The sequence below is a fragment of the Equus quagga genome, chromosome 11 (assembly GCF_021613505.1).
Source record: "Equus quagga isolate Etosha38 chromosome 11, UCLA_HA_Equagga_1.0, whole genome shotgun sequence".
In the NCBI taxonomy this organism is placed as follows: Eukaryota; Metazoa; Chordata; class Mammalia; order Perissodactyla; family Equidae; genus Equus; species Equus quagga.
In genome coordinates, this window is record NC_060277.1 from 53,426,142 (window position 1) to 53,443,603 (window position 17,462).

The 17,462-nt window shown below is 36.9% G+C and overlaps 1 pseudogene; it reads left to right on the top strand.

Moving 5' to 3' along the window:
• The first annotated feature begins 9,572 nt into the window (after positions 1 to 9,572).
• Positions 9,573 to 16,525, top strand: LOC124247181 (protein LSM14 homolog A-like; annotated as a pseudogene).
• Positions 16,526 to 17,462: the final 937 nt, after the last annotated feature.

Consider the following 17,462-nt stretch of genomic DNA (forward strand, 5'->3'; position numbering starts at 1 on the left):
ATATGGTATCCTGACTTGGACCCTGGAACAGAAAAAGGACATTAGTGAAATAACTAGTGAAATTCAAATAAAGTCTGTAGTTTAGGAAATAGTATTATGCCCATGTTAATTTCCTAGTTTTTGACAAATGTACCGACTATATGAGGTGGCGACATTAGAGGAAGATGACTAAAATGGTATACAGAAACTCTATAACATCTCTGAAATTTCTCTGTACATCTAAAACTATTCCCCCAAAAATGTTTTTAAAGAATATAAAAAATATAATATATTTTTTATAATATAAAATGAACCTGTGTTTAAAAAAAAGACAGGACTAGGTGAAAGCTATGCTACCAGAAAGAAAAGGTAATAAACTACAGTGATTACTAGCTGCATAAGACTCCTTATCCAGCAACTAGTATTTATCAACTGAGAATCAGGCAAGTTAACCAAAAAGGCCACTAAGCAGTAAAAAGCCAAGAGATGTTGTTATTTAAGCACTAAAGGAACTCGAGAATTGTGTGTTCTGTACACACAATTCTAACAAGTCTAATCATATGATTTCCTATTTGACAGCAGATTAGAACCTATAAATTAATAAGTGAAAGAATAATAACCTCACAAAAGTGTTAACTGCCAAGAAGAAAAAAATAAATGATAAAATGCAAATTTTGAAAACATAAGTTTAGGGCAACCTGGAGTAGAGACAAAAACTTCAAATCCTCAAAAGTCCTTGAGAGTATCACCACATTTCAATATTCTGCCATGGGTGGCGTCCGTAATAATAAGAATAGAAAATTACGTCCACTATACTCCACTTAGAAAATTGAGAGGAAGGAAAGATAGAGGTTAGGGAAAGGTCCCAGTTAAGTTTCACAAATTAAATACATGCATTTTTCTCCATAACCTCCACGTAAATGACACTAACGGAAAGAAGTAAAAAGTAGAAATCCATAAGAACAAAAAGAACCCAGAAAGGAGATAAAGGAAGATGAGAGAGACAACTAAACTGATAAAAGATGAAAATTTGATGGATGGATAGGAACTGATTTAGCTGACTAGAGAAAGCAAACCTAAACGTCTATGAGGGCACAAATATTACCAAACTGACACAAGAAAAAGAAGATCTGAACACTCAGTATCAATAAAAGAAACAATTAATTATTCCAAATCTTCCCATAAAAAAAACCTCACACCCAGACTTATCCAGTAACTGCTTTCAAACATTTAAGAAATAGCAACAAATTTACCTAAACTTTACTAGTAAGAGAAAAAAGAAGCAACACTTTGCAGCTTTATATAGTCAGAATATCTGATCCCAAACCTGACAATGACATTCAAGAAAAGAAAATTACCAAGCACTCTCTCATGAAAACAGATACAAAATCCTAAATAAAATATTAGCAAGTCAAATCCTATGATACATAAAGAATAACATATTACAATCAAGTAGGGTTTATTCCAACAGAAAGAGTTAACATATGAGTGCAACTCACAAAACAAACAAAAACTCTTAGCAAACTAGGACAGAAGGGAACTTCCTTAATCTGAAAAAGAGTAGCTACAAAAACCTTCAGCAAAGATCCTAACTTTCCCCCGCAATAGGCTATAAGCAGTTCTAGTCAACTACATGGTGAAGGTTCAAGCCGGCACAGTCAGGCGGGGCGGAAAACGCCCATGAGGAGCAAGGAAAGCAGACAAACAGCAAACTCACTGGGTATAGAACCTGGGAAGGAATCAAAACGGGAGGCACCAGGTGTATCGGAAGGAAAACTAGTTTTTTAAGAACATACGTTACAACAATGGAACTAATAAAAGTATAAGGAAGGATAAAATTGAAAAATCATCATTTGGGAACCATTACAGTAATAACTGATTCAGGCATACACCATCAATGAAAGCTAAAACAAATAAATGGCAGAAGCTAAAACTAACGGGTGAAATCTGGTGAGAAACAGAACATTTACATGGTCTCAAAGTATTTTCCAACAAAATATTTATAATTACAAGGGGAAAAACAGCACTTTTCAGTGAAGAAATCTGGCAAATGGCAACTTAACTAAGTGACCAAAGATTAATTTCACCAGTAACAGGACAAAAGACCACTTCTATGGCGTTCCTTATAAAAATGCATACCCTGAATCTAATCATAAGGAAACATCACATAAAACTCAAACTACAAAATATCTGTCCAGTGTATTTCAAACATGTCAAGGTAAAGAAAAAGACTGAAAAATTATTCCAGATCAAGGAGATAAGAGACATGACTAATAAATGCAATACATGATCCTAGATTAGACCCTGAACCAGAATTTTTTTTTTCTTTTTTGCTTTTGTTATAAAGAATATTTGCAGGTCAAACGGTGAAAAGTGAAAGTCTACAGACTAGATTAACAGTATTATACCAATGTTAATTTTCTGATTTTGATAACTGCACTGTAGTAATTTAAGAGAATGTATACTACCTTGAAAAAAGGGGAGGTAGATGCCAACAAATTTGACAATCTAGAAAAAATGGATAAATTCTTAGACTCATACAAACTCTCAAAAGTGAATCAAGAAGAAACAGAGAATATGAATAGACCAATTACAAGTAAAGAGGTTGAGACAGTAATCAAAACCTTCCCAAAAAACAAAAGTCCAGGACAAGATGGCTTCTCTGGAGAATGCTACCAAACATTCAAAGAAGATTTAATGCCTATCCTTCTCAAACTACTCCAAAAAATTGAAGACAGAATGCTTTCTAACCCACTCTATGAGGCCAACATTACCCTGATACCAAAACTGGACACGGACAACACAGAGAAGGAAAATTACAGGCCAATATTGCTGATAAACATAGATGCAAAAATCCTCCACAACATATCGGCAAACCAAATACAGCAATACATTAAAAGGATCATATACCATGATCAAGTGGCATTTATACGAGGGATGCAGGGATGGTTCAAGATCCGTAAATCAATCAATGTGGTACACCACATTAACAAAATGAAGAATAAAAATCACATGATCATCTCAATAGATGCAGAGAAAGCATTTGACAAGATGCAATACCTACCTATGATAAAAACTCTCAATAAAATGGGGATAGAAGGAAAACATCTCAACATAATAAAGGCCATATATGACAAACCCACAACCAACATCATATGTAACAGTAAAAAAACTGAACGCCATCCCTCTGAGAACAGGAACAAGACAAGAGCGCCCACTCTCACCACTCCTATTCAACACAATACTGGAGGTTTTGGCCAGAGCAATTAGGCAAGAGAAAGGAATAAAAGGAATCCAAATTGGAAAGGAAGAAGTGAAACTCTTGCTGTTTGCAGACAACATGATTTTATAGATAGAAAACCCTAAAGAATCCACCAGAAAACTATTAGGAAAAAATCAACAACTACAGCAAAGTTGCAGGGTACAAAATCAACTTAGAAAAATCAGTTGCAATTCTACACACTAACAACAAACTAACAGAAAAAACTCAAGAATACAATCTCGTTTACAATTGCAACAAAAACAATAAAATATGTAGGAATAAATTTAACCAAGGAGGTAAAAGATCTATACAAGAAAAACTATAAGACATTGAAAGTAATCAAAGATGACATAAAGAAATAAAAAGATATTCCATGCTCACAGATTGGAAGAATAAACTAGCTAAAATGTCCATATTACCTAAAGCAATCTACAGATTCAATGCAATCCCAATCAGAATCCCAATGACATTCTTCCTGGAAATAGAACAAAGAATCCTAAAACTCACATGGAACAACAAAAGATCCCAAACAGCCAAAGCAATCCTGAGAAAAAAAGAGAAAAGCTGGAGGCATCACAATCCTTAACTCTAAAATATACTACAAAGCTATAGTAATCAAAACAGGATGGTCCTGGCACAAAAACGGGCACACAGATCAATGGAACAGAATTGAAAGCCCAGAAACACAACCACACATCTATGGACAGCTAATCTTCAACAAAGGAGCCAAGAACATACAATAGAGAAAGGAGAGCCTCTTCAATAAATGGTGTTGGGAAAACTGGGCAGCTACAGGCAAAAGAACAAAAGTAGACCACTATCTTACACCATATATAAAAATAAACTCAAAATGGATTAAAGACTTAAATGCAAGACCTGAAACCATAAAACCCCTAGAAGAAAATACAGTCAGTGTACTCTTTGACATTGGGCTTAGCAGCATCTTTTTGAATATCATGTCTACTCAGGAAAGAGAAACAAAAGAAAATATAAACAAATGGGACTACATCAGACTAAAGAGCTTCTGCAAGAGAAAGGAAACCAGGAACAAAACAAAAAGACAACCTAGCAACTGGGAGAAAATATTTACAAATCATATATCTGACAAGGAGTTAATTTCCAAAATATATAAAGAACTCACACAACTCAACACCAAAAGCAAACAACCCGATCAAAAAATGGGCAGAGGAGGGGCCACCCCAGTGGCACAGTGGTTAAGTTCACATGTTCCACTTCGGCAGCCCAGGGTTTACTAGTGCAGACCTACACACCGCTTGTCAAGCCATGCTATGGCAGGCGTCCCACATATAAAGTAGAGGAAGATGGGCACGGATGTTAGCTCAGGGTCAGTCTTCCTCAGCAAAAAGAGGAGGATTGGCAGCAGATGTTAGCTCAGGGCTAATCTTCCTGAAGAAACAAAAAAAAGGGCAGAGAATATGAGCAAACATTTTTCCAAAGCAGATATACAGATGGCCAATAGGCACATGAAAAGATGTTTAACAACACTAATTATTAGCGAAATGCAAATCAAAACTACAATGAGATACCACCTTATAGTTTTCAGAATGGCTATAATTAGTAAGACAAAAAATAACAATTGTTGGAGAGGATGTGGAGAGAAGTGCACACTCATACACTGCTGGTGGGAGTGCAAACTGGTGCAGCCACTACGGAAAACAGTATGGAGATTCCTCAAAAAATTAAAAATAGAAATACCATATGATCCAGCTATCCCACTACTGGGTAGTTATCCAAAGAACTTGAAATCAACAACTCAAAGAGACTTATGCACCCCACATTCACTGCAGCATTTTTCGCAGTAGCCAAGATGTGGAAGCAACCCAAGTGCCCATCAACTGATGAATGGATAAAGAAGACATGGTGTGTATATGGACATGCAACGGAATACTACTCAGCCATAACAAAAAACAAAATCATGCCATTTGCAACAACATGGGTGGATTCTGAGGGTATGATGTTAAGTGAAACAAGCTAGACAGAGCAAGACAAACACTGCATGATTTTACTCATATATGGAAGATAAACACATGGATAAAAAGAACAAGTAAGTGGTTACCAGAGGGAAAGGGGGTGGGGAAAGGGGTAAGGGTATACATATGTATGGGGACAGATAAAAATTAGACTATTGGTGGTGAGCACAATACAGTCTATACAGAAACTGTTAAATAATAATGTAGACCTGAAATCACACAATGTTATAAACCATTATGATCTCAATAAAATAACTGAAAAAAAAGGGAGGTAGAACAATGAAGTATTTAGGGGTAAGTGGGCAGCATGCCTGAAATTTACTCTCACACAGTTCAGAAAAAAAAATAATATGGGTATCTGTATATAAATATATATAGTTACAAAGAGAGAGAATATGATAAAGCAATTGTGGCAAATGTTAACATTTGGGGACCTAAGTGAAGGGCATATGGCAATTCTTATACTAGTCTTACAACTTCCCTAAATGTAAAATTACTCCAAAATAAAAAGTAAAAACTTTTAGAGAATCACAGCTTATTAGAGCAGAGACTCATGAGTGGAAACTACTGCAAGATCCAGTGCTGGGGTAGGAAAACCTAAAGTGTAAACTGACGAATGGCTGGAGATTCTGTGTAGACAAGTCTCAGAGTTAAAAACTCCCAGGGGACTCAGTCAGTGGAGGGGACCCCTCATTCTTGTGAGTTTGACCAGGTTCTCATAGTAAATAGTGGATAAAAATCCCCTGGTGCTTCCAACAGGGACAGGGAAAGAGGAATGATTTTGAAATACACCACAGCACTGTTATTAACAAGGGCCTGCCCTTGGGGGAAAGTAGCTAACCAGAGCCTAACCTGCTGGAATTTTATCAAACCCTACCTGGGGAAGGGAAATACCCAACTCCAGCTGGCTCTAGCCTTACATGTGGGAGGAAAGAAATATTTAACACCAGCCCATCCTAGCCATCCTGTTCCATCTTTGGGGAGAGAAAAATACTGAGAAACACTTTTGAAGTTCACAGGTCAGACGCAGAGGCTCACTAAAAGATGGAGACCTAATCACAGAACTATGAAATGCTTCCCCTCACCCCACACCTACCACTGCATTACTAAAAGCCAACTTACAGCAGTTCCTTTTACCTGGTATATCATGTCTAGCTATCAAGGAAAAATTACAAGGCACACTAAAAGGCAAAAACGAAACAAAACACTTGATAAGAGAAAGCAAGCATCAGGACCAGACATGGCAGACAATTATCAGACTGGGATTTTAAAACAACGATGGTTACTCTCAGGGCTCTAATGGACAGACAGCAAGCAAGAATGGATGGGCACGTGAGCAGAGACACAAAAATCCTCCAAGACCCAAAAATAAACGCTGGAGATCACAAACAGGAACAGAAATAAAGAATGCTTTGATGAGCTAATTAGTAGACTGGACACAGCTGAGGAAAGAATCTCTGAGCTTGAGTATTTATCAATAGAAACTTTCAAAACTGAACATCAAAGAGAACAAAGACTGAGAAAAATGAAACACAATATCCAAGAACTGTGGGACAATAACAAAAGGTGTAACACGTGCATAATAGGAATACCAGAAGAACAGAGAAAGCAACAGACGAAATATTTGAAATAATAACAACTGAGAATTTCCCCCAATTAATATCAAACACCAAACGACAGATCCAGGAAGGCTGACAGACCACCAGTAGAATAAATCTAAAAAACTACACCTAGGCATATCATTTCCAAACAACAGAAAATCAAAAATAAAAAAAATACTGAAAGAAGCCAGGCGAAAAGAACAACTTACCTAAAAGGAACAAAGACAAGAACTGCATGTGACTTCTCAGAAATCATGCAAGCAAGGAGAGTGAAGGGAACTTAAAGGGTTGAGGGGGAAAACAAACAAACTTGGAATGCTGTACCCTGCAAAATTCTGACTTTCTTAAACAAACAAAAATTGAGGGAATTTGCTGGTAGCAGACCCGTCTTGCAAAAAATGTTAAGAAAAGGAAAATGATATAGGTCAGAAACTCGGATGTACATAAAGAAAAGAAGAGCATCAGAGAAAGAATAAGTGAAGGTAAAATAAAGACCCTTATTTTTCTTATTTCTTAATGTAACAGATAAGAGTTTGTTCAGAACAATAGCAATGATGTATTCAATTATGTATGCTTATACATGTACCTTATGGGTGTGCGTGTGGGTCAATATATATGCTTATGTACGCTTAAATAAAAATGAAATGAATGATGTCAATGCTACAAGGGACGAGAGAGAGGAATTAGGATTGTTTTGTTATTGTAAGGTTCTCATACAACCTATGAAGAGGTTTAGTGTTATTTGATAGTGGATTTGGATTAGTTGTAAAGCTATATTGCAAATTCTAAAGGAACCACTGAAAAAACTTTTAAATGAAATAGAACACCACAAAAGGAGAGAAAATGTAAAATATAAAATGCTCAATTAAAACCACAATAGGCAGAAAAGAATGAAAGACAAAAATAGGAACAAAGGCAACAAATGAAAAATAGTAACAAACAGGGTAAACATTAATCCAACTATATCAATAATTACTTTGAACATCAATGGTCTAAATGCACCAACTGAAAGAGATTGTCAGAGTGTATCAAACAGTAAGATCCAACTATAAACTGTCTATAAGAAACCTACCCTAAATAGAGAGACACATATGGATTACAAGTAAAGAAATGGAGAGATACCATGCTAACAATAATCAAAAGAAAGCAGTAGTAGCTATACTAATTTCACACAAAGCAGATGTCAAAGCAAGGAAGGTATTAGGGATAAAGAAGCGCATTACATACTGTTGAACAGGTCAATTCTCCAAGAAGACTTAACAATCCTTAACATGTATATATCTAACATCAGTGTCAAACTAGGTGTGGCAGAAACTAGTAGAACTGCAAGGAGAAATCGATGAATCCACTATCATAGCTGGAGACTGTAACACTCTTGTATCAGAAATGGACTGATCCAGCAGACAGAAAATCACTAAGGATATAGTTGAACTCAATAATACCATCAATCAACTGGAGATAAATGATATCTGTAGACTATTTCACCCAACAGCAGAAGAATTCACATTTTTCGCAAGCTCACATGGAACATTCACTAAAATAGACCACACTCCGGGTCATAAAAGAGACTTTAACAAATTTATAGGAACAGAAATCATACAGTGTTTGCTCTCAGACCACAAAAGAATTAACTAAAAATCAGTAACACAAAGATTAACTGGAAAATCCCAAAACATGTGGAAGTTAAACAACACACTTCTAAACAACAAATGGGTCAATGAAATCTCAAGGTAAAATTAAAAATATTTTTAATTAAATGAAAATGAAAACACAACTTACCAGATTTGTGAGATGTAGTGAAAGCAGTGCTTAGAGGGAAATTTATAGCATTGAATGCATATATTAGAGGAGAAAAAAGATCGAAAATAAATCATCTAAGCTTCTATCTTTGAAAACTAGAAAAAGAACAATTTAAATCCAAAGTAAGCAGAAGAAATAGTAAAAATTAGATCAGAAATCAATGAGATTGAACAGGAAATCAACAGACAAAAATCAACAAAACCAAAAGATGGATCTTTGAAAAGACTGATTAAAATCAATAAGCTTCTAGCCAGGCTAAGGAAAAAAAAAGGGAGGACACAAATTACTAACATCAAACAACTTGGAAACTGGAACTTTCCCACTAAGATCAGGTGCAAAGCAAGAATGACCTACCTCATCACTCCTTTTCAACAGTGTACTCGAAGTTCTAATAGTTCAATAAAGCGAGAGAAGGAAATAAGAGGGATACAGATTGGGAAGGAAGAAATAAAACTGCCTTTGTTCACAAATGACATGATCGTCTACATAGAAAATCCTAAAGAATCAAAAAACAAAAACAAAAAATCTCCTGAAACTAATAAGCAACTATAGCAAGGTGCAGGATACAAAGTTAATACAAAAAGGTCAATTGCTTTCCTATATACTAATAATTAACAAGGGGAAATTTGGAATTAAAAACACAATACCACTTACATTAGCATCCCCTAAAATGAAATTCTTAGCATTAAGACTAACAAAATGTGTACAAGATCTATACAAGGAAAACTACAAAAACCTGATGAATGAAATTAAAGGACTTAAAAAAAAAAAAGGAGAGATATTCCATGTTCACAGATAGGAAGACTCAATATTCTCAAGATGTCAGTTCTCCCCAACTTTATCTATAGATTCAATGAGACTGCAATCAAAATCAGCAAGTTATTTTGCGGATGTTAAGAAAATGATTCTAAAATGTGTATGGAGAAGCAAAGACCCAGCATGGCCAACACAAGATTTAAGGAGAAGAACAAATTTGGAGGACAGAGACAACTCGACTTCAAGACTTACTATATAGCTACAGTAACCAAGTCAGTGTGTTATTGGCAAAAGAACAGAAAAACAGATGAGTGGGAAAGAGTCAAGAGCCCAGGTGGCCAGCCCAGTGGCATGGTGGTTAAGTTCGTGTACTCCACCTCGTCAGCCCAGGGTTTGTAGGTTTTAATCCCAGACACAGACTGAGACACCACTAGTCAAGCCATGCTGTGGCAGCGACCCACATGCAGAGGAAGAGGGGCACAGACGTTAGCTCAGGCCCAGTCTTCCTCAGCAAAAAGAGGAGGACTGGGGATAGATGTTAGCTCCAGGCCAATCTTTCTCACACAGAAAGAAAAGAGAGCCCAAAATAGAGCCACATCAACACAGTCAATTGATCATTGACAAAGGAATATAAGGCAATACAATGGAGCAAAAGACAGTCTTCTCAAAAAACGGTGCTACAACTAGACATCTAACATGAAAAAATATGAACCTAGACACAGACCTCACACCCTTCACAAAAAGTAATTCAAAATGGATCACAGAACCTAAACGTAAAATGAAAAATGATAAAACTCCTAGAAGATAATGCAGGAGAAAATCTAGATGACTTTGGGTATGGTGATAACTTTTTAGATACAACACCCAAGGCAAAATCCATGAAAGAAAGAATTGATAAGCCTGCCTTTATTAAAATTAAAAACCTTCTGCTCTGTGAAAGGCAACGTCAAGAAAATTAGAAGACAAGTCACAGACTGGTAGAAAACATTTGCAAAAGACACATCTGATTAGAGACTTTATCCAAAATATACAAAGAATTCTTGAAACTCATTAATAAAAAAAAAGAAACAACCCAGTTAAAAAATGGGCCGACGACCTTAACAGATACCTCATGAAAGATATAGAGATGGCAAATAAGCATATGAAAACATGCTCCACAACATATGTCACTAGGGAAATGCAAATTAAAGCAATGAGATACCACTATGCACCTATTAAAACAGCCAAAATCTGGAACGACAACATCAAATGCTAGTGAGGATGTGGAGCAACAAGAACTCTCATTCATTGCTTGTGGGTATAGGAAATGGCACCGTTTAGCAGTTTCTTACAAAACTAAAACAGACTGTTACCATATTATCCAGCAATGGCACTCCTCGGTATTTACCCAAAGGAGTTAAATACACATCCACACTAAAACCTGCATACAGATATTTATAGAAGCTTTGTTCATAATGGCCAAAACTTAGAATCAACCAAGATATCTTTCAGTAGGTGAATGGATAAATAAATTGTGGTACATCCAGACAATGGAATATTATTTGGCACTAAAATGAAATGAGCTATTAAGCCATGAAAAGACGTGGAGGAACCATAAATGCATATTACTAAGTGAAAGAAGTCAATCTGAAAAGTCTACATATGGTAAGATTTCAACAATATGACATTCTGGAAAGACAAAACTATGAAGACGGTAAAAAGATCAGTAATTGCCAAGAGTGAGAGGGGGTAGGGGGGCTGAGGGATGAACAGGTGGAACACAGATTTTTATGGCAGTGAAACTACTCTCTATGATACTGTAACGATGACTACATGTCATTATACAGTTGTCCAAACCCACAGACTATACAAAACCAAGACTGAACCATAATGTAAACTATGAACACTGGGTGACAATGATGTGTCAATGTAGGTATATCACTTGTAACAAATGTACCACTCGGGGGGGGGGGGGGGGAGGGGGATGCTGATCTTGGTGGAGGCTACGCATGTGTGTGGTAGGAGGTATATGGGAAATCTCTGTACCTTCCTCTCAACTTTGCTATGAACCTAAAACTGCTCTTGAAAAAAAAGCCTTTAAAATAAATAAGAAAACCTTTTCACGGCTAGGAAAAAAACAACAGTCTTTTTCTTCCCAGTTTTATTGAGATATAACTGACATACAGCACTGTGTAAGTTCAAGATGTAAGGCATAATGACTTACATGTATTGTGAAATGATTACCACAATAAGTTCAGTTAACATCCATCATCTCATATAGATAGAAAAAAACCTTTTTAATGTTTTTTTCCTTGTGTTGAGAACTCACAGGATTTACTCTCTTAACAACTTTCAAATATACTATACAGGATTGCTAACTATAGTCATCATTTTGATATTACATCCCCAGCACTTATTTATCTTACAACTGGAAGTTTGTATCTTCTGACCATCTTCATCCAAGTCTCCAACCCCCTACCCCCTGCCTCCGGTAACCACAAATCTGGTCTCTTTCTATGAGTTTTATTGTTTTTGTTTTGTTTTTTAAGATTCCACATCTAAGTGAGATCCTATGGTATTTGTCCTTCTGTGTCTGACTTACTTCATTTAGCATAATGCCCTCAAGGTCCATCCATGTTGTGGCAAATGGCAGGATTTCCCTCCTTTTTCATATGAATAAAATTCCATTGTGTGTATATATGTATACACACACACACACATCCCCCACAACTTCTTTATCCATTGATCTGGTGATAGACACTTTGGTTGTTTCCATGTCTTGGCCACTGTAAATGCTGTTGGTATGAATATGAGGGTGCAGATATCTCTTTGACATAGTGTTTTGTTTCCTTTGGATCTATTCCCAGAAGTGGAATTGCTGGATCATATGGTAGTTCTATTTTTCATTTCTTGAAAAACCTCCATGCTGTTTTCCATAGAGGCTGTACTAATTTACAATCCCACCAACAGTGCACAAGGGTTCTCCTTTCTCCACATCCTCACCAGCATTTGGTATCTCTTGTCTTTTTGATGATAGCATTCCAAGAGGCCTGAAGTGATATCTCATTGTAGTTTTCATTTGCATTTCCCTGAGGATTAGTGATGCTGAGTACCTTTTCATGTACCTGTCGGCCATTTGTATGTCTTCTCTGTAAAAATGTCTAGTCAGACTAGACTACTGGTGATAAACACAATGCAGTCTATACGGAAACTGATATAAAATAATGTACATCTGATTTACACAACGTTATAAGCCAATATAAGACCTCAATAAAATAATTCTTTTAAAAAGTCTCTTCAGGTCCTTTGTCCATTTTTTAACTGGATTTTTTATTTGCTATTGAGTTGTATGAGTTCTTTATGTATTCAGGGTATTAACCCCTTATCAGATAAATGGTTTGCAAATATTTAATAAAGTCTTTAACATATTTTTTTAACATAAAGAAAACATAAGGATATACACTACAAATAGGATTTCAAACTCTGTTACCCCAGCCTGAAAAGCTGACTGGTACTCTCCCGCTGTTATAAAAATGATAGAAATGAACAATCAATAAAACAAAAAAAGTAAAGTTATAATACAAAGGACCACTAAGACCAAAGGATTTCTTTTATCACAAGAAGCACAAGACATTAAGAAAAAAACAACAAATGACATTAAAAATTCTGTTCATAAAACTATTTCATTCATTTAAAAAATAAGACATGATAATTTCATAAGATATATGTTCAATCCATGTAATTCAACCAGGGTTTACTAGGAAGAGTATTTAAAGAAACCCAACATTCCTATAGAAAAACAAAAGGGGCAGAAGATACGAAGGAGCAATTAAGAAAAGAGGAAATGCACAAAAAACTCCCCAAAAACATAAAAAGAAACTCATAAGGTTTTTTAGTTTACTCATAAATCCCAAGCACACAGAATAGAGATTAACTCTAGGTTGGTACTCGATATTCTCTGGATGTTGAATGAACAACGAATAATTTTTTTAAATGCAGCAATAAAGATACTCAACCTCACTATAAACCAGAGTATTATAAATTCAAAGCACCATCTGATAACTCCATTAGACTGGCAAAAACTAAAACACCAGACATTATCGAGTGAGTGATGATGTGTATAAACAGGAAAACTTAAAAAATGCTAGTGGAACCACTCGAGAGATCTAATTGGCAATACCTAGGTGAAGCTGAAATTGCACATGACCCAATAATTCCACTGCTAAGGGATACACTGGATCAGGTGTCAGCAAAGTATGGCCCAACCATCTGACCCGTGGCCTGTTTTTTTATAAGGCCCATGAGCTAAGAATGGCTTTTACATTTTTAAATCATTGGGGAAAAGAACCGAAAAAAGAATAACGTTTCATGACACAAGAAAATTATATGAAATTCAAATTTCAGTGTCCCGAAAGGTTTACTGGCACACAGCCGCACTCATTTGCTTATGTATTATCTATGACTACCTACTTGCTAAAATGGCCATGTTGAATACTTGTGGCAGAGACTGGTTGGACTGCAAGTCTAAGATATTTACTTTCTGACCCTTTATAGAAAAAGTTGGCTAATCTCTGCCCTAGAGAAACACACACACACACACACACACACACACACACACACACACGTGCACAAGGAAACGTATTTTTTAAAAAGTTCATAGTAACAATATGAGACATACAAAGATACTCACAGTAGCAATGTATGTAACGAAGTTGGATACAACCTAAATTTCCATAAACAGGAGTGGATAAACAAACTGTAGTATATTCATACTACGAAATACTAAATGACAATGAAAATGAAAGCACTACGGCTACTCTTACGAACAGTAATCTCTCAAACAATGCTATGAGAATGAAAAGCAAGTTGCAGAAGAACATATACACTATGACACGATTTACAAAATATTCTAAAACATGCAAAACAATTTATATGCACACACACATACAGTTCAGAACTACATAAATAAAGAGTAAAGTACAAAGAAATACATGGGAATAGTAATTACCAAATTAAGGACAGTGGTAACCCCTGGAGAAAAGGTAGGAGGATGCAAAAAGAAAAGGGTTCACCTCAACTTCAACTGTATTGGTAATGTTTTCTTTAGACTAGGAAGTAGTACATGAGTTTTTGCTGTATTACTCTTTATATTTCACACAGATGTGAAATATTTCCTAGTAATTTTCAAAAGTATCATTGACAAGGTTTTACTATAACAAAGAATAGGATAAAATTTTTTAAAAGGATCATTGAAGACAGAAGTTTAATTTCTGCAACTTAGAAATATAAAAAGTAGTAAAAGAAAACATAGAATTAAATGCAAAGTCAGGAAATATCAATAAAGCAATTTTAGGGGCTGGCTCCGTGGCTGAGTGGTTAAGTTTGTGCGCTCCGCTGCGGCGGCCCAGGGTTCGGATCCTGGGCGCGGACACGGCACTGCTCGTCAGGCCACAGTGAGGCGGCGTCCCACATCCCACAACTAGAAGGACGTGCAACTAAGACATACAACTGGGTAGGGGGGGGGGGGGGGGGGGAGATAAAAGCAGAAAAAAAAAGATTGGCAACAGTTGTTAGCCCAGGTGCCAATCTAAAAGAAAAAAATAAAAATAAAAAAAAATAAAGCAATTTTAAGCAGCTCTATAGTGCTACGGCCTGTCTTTCTCAAGCCCTCTTTCTCAAGAACCTGTCAAGATTCTCCAAAGGCTGACTCTTGGAGCCCTGAGCCACCACGTGACAAGTCTGAGTACTCTGCAGCAGATACCATGTGAAGAGGTCTTTAGACTACACAGAAAAGGGAGGGTCCAACTATCCACACCTGCCAGAGCCAGACATCTGAATGAAGCCATCTTTGAACCTCCAGACCAGCCAAGCCATCACCTAATAACTCCTGCAGATGCTACAGGTAGCATAAAAATTACCCAGCTAACGTGATTTTCTCAAATTCCTAATCTTTGAGCTTTGGTACAAAAGACAGACCATTACACTGTCCACTACCACCTCAAGATGAAGTGTGAATATACGACATTCTTGGGAGTAAAATTAAATTAGACTTTTGGGGCCAGCCCCATGGCCGAATGGTTAAGTTCGCACGTTCCGCTTTGGTGGCCCAGGGTTTCGCCAGTTCGGATCCTGGGTGCAGACATGGCACCACTCATCAGGCCATGCTGAGGCGGTGTCCCACATAGCACAACCAGAAGGACCTACAGCTAGAATATACAACTATGTACTGGGGGGCTTTGCAGAGAAGAAGGAGGAAAAAAAAAAAAGAAGATTGGCAACAGATGTTAGCTCAGGTGCCAATCTTTAAAAAAAAAAAAGAGACTTTTCTGTGAGCCACCAAAACCACAACATTCTTTGCCTCAGGATCCAGCTATTGCTCAGTGCTCTCTCAATATGTCTACTTCTTCATTCCATTCAGTCGGTTTCTGCGGACGCTTGGCAGCATGCCAGCATACGGTTAGTTCTCTCCAAGGCCATTATGAGGCAGCAGCCTGGTGCTGTTGGTGTTGCTGGAAGCTCCTGTCTGATATGGAACAGAAGCATCAAGTGGTGGCACCTCATCCCAAGGTAACACAGTCAGTTCTATCTTTACATAGAATACACAACCGCTAAAAACACAGTCATCTCAAGCTGATGCACATGAAGTTCCAAGGCTAGAAAAATAAACAGCTCAGAAATGGTTGCAAGAGACAAATGGCTCTAAATGTTCCTTCTGCTCCAAGGAAAGGCCAGAGGACCATCAAGGTGGCAGGGGAATTCAGTATTCAGTGAGATGGACCAAGGAAACACTTTAACCCTGAAAGCACAAAAGCGTAATTCAACACGGAGAAAACTGACAGTTTCATAAAGACAAAGGAGACTCAGGAGTTGATACTCAAACTTGTGAAGGATATGCTGGTGAAGATTCTCAGACTTAACTGCTATTAAGACAAAACTAAACCATTGGTAATATTGCCTGTGATGATGATAGAGAACGGAGACCAACCTGGATTGAAGAAAGAATATTAAGTGCCAAAACATGTGGAATCCCACTGCATCCAAACCATGGCCAGAGGAGTTACAGAGGCAGAGAAGATACTGGTTTCTATGGAGGCAGAGTCAACAGAGGTCATAGCAGTGAAGAGAGAATGTCTTCTCATGTCTCCACGACTCAGTGACAGATTCATACACAGGAGGTTGTGTGGCACAAAGTTTACAGATTTTTGAATATAGGAAACACAAGAAGGTTACTACATGGTCTACAAACAAGCCTCAGGGAATTTCTAGCTCTTCGTGTCCTGAAAAATGGCTTCAGTCTTTGCAAAAGAGGAACAGTGATTTACTCTACAGTGGACACCAGCTGTTGGTTTTTTCTCCCTGCTCTATTTGAAAGATTGTAATGAAGTTAAACTGGGAGAAAAAAACCTTCCATATTTAAAACCAAGCATGAAATGTATGTGGAATAGCAAAAAAATCTCCAAAAGCAAGATGAGAATATGGCTTGTTGTCTTACTACTCAAGCTTGCAGTTTCAGACGGACTCAAGGTACTTGTTGTTAACTTTGGGACAAGGCAGAGCATCTAAACACCCCAGTTTGCCTTGGACTGTCCCAATTTCAGCACTGAAAGTCTATATCCTCAGGAGACAAGAGGTTCTAATTTTTGGTGATGGATGCAGAAGGTTCCAGGAAGTACAAAACCCTAAGGTAGCAAAAAAACAGGGGCTAAAAGCAACATCATTTTTAGTGTCAAATGTATAACGCAGATTATCTACCTTCTGTTCTATCTTTGTTTTTCAGCTGATGTTGGCAACTATAATTTGCAGTTCACAATGGAGCGTGACCCACTGCTGCATCGCTCCAAGTAATGTGACTTCAGTATACAACTTAACTGGGTTCTAATTGTGATCATTAACAGTCTGTCTTTGACTCTGTAGATTAACTGTTGTGTTTGCATCGAGATAGTGTTAATGTTTAATATTGTAAATAGCGTAATCATGTTTTCTAAGAGTTTAGGTAATGAAGTGAGAAAACTACAGTAACTTCTCCAGCGTGACCCAGATATTAACAAATGAAAGAAAAAAGGAAGGAAAAGTTTCTAACATTCTTCCTCTTTC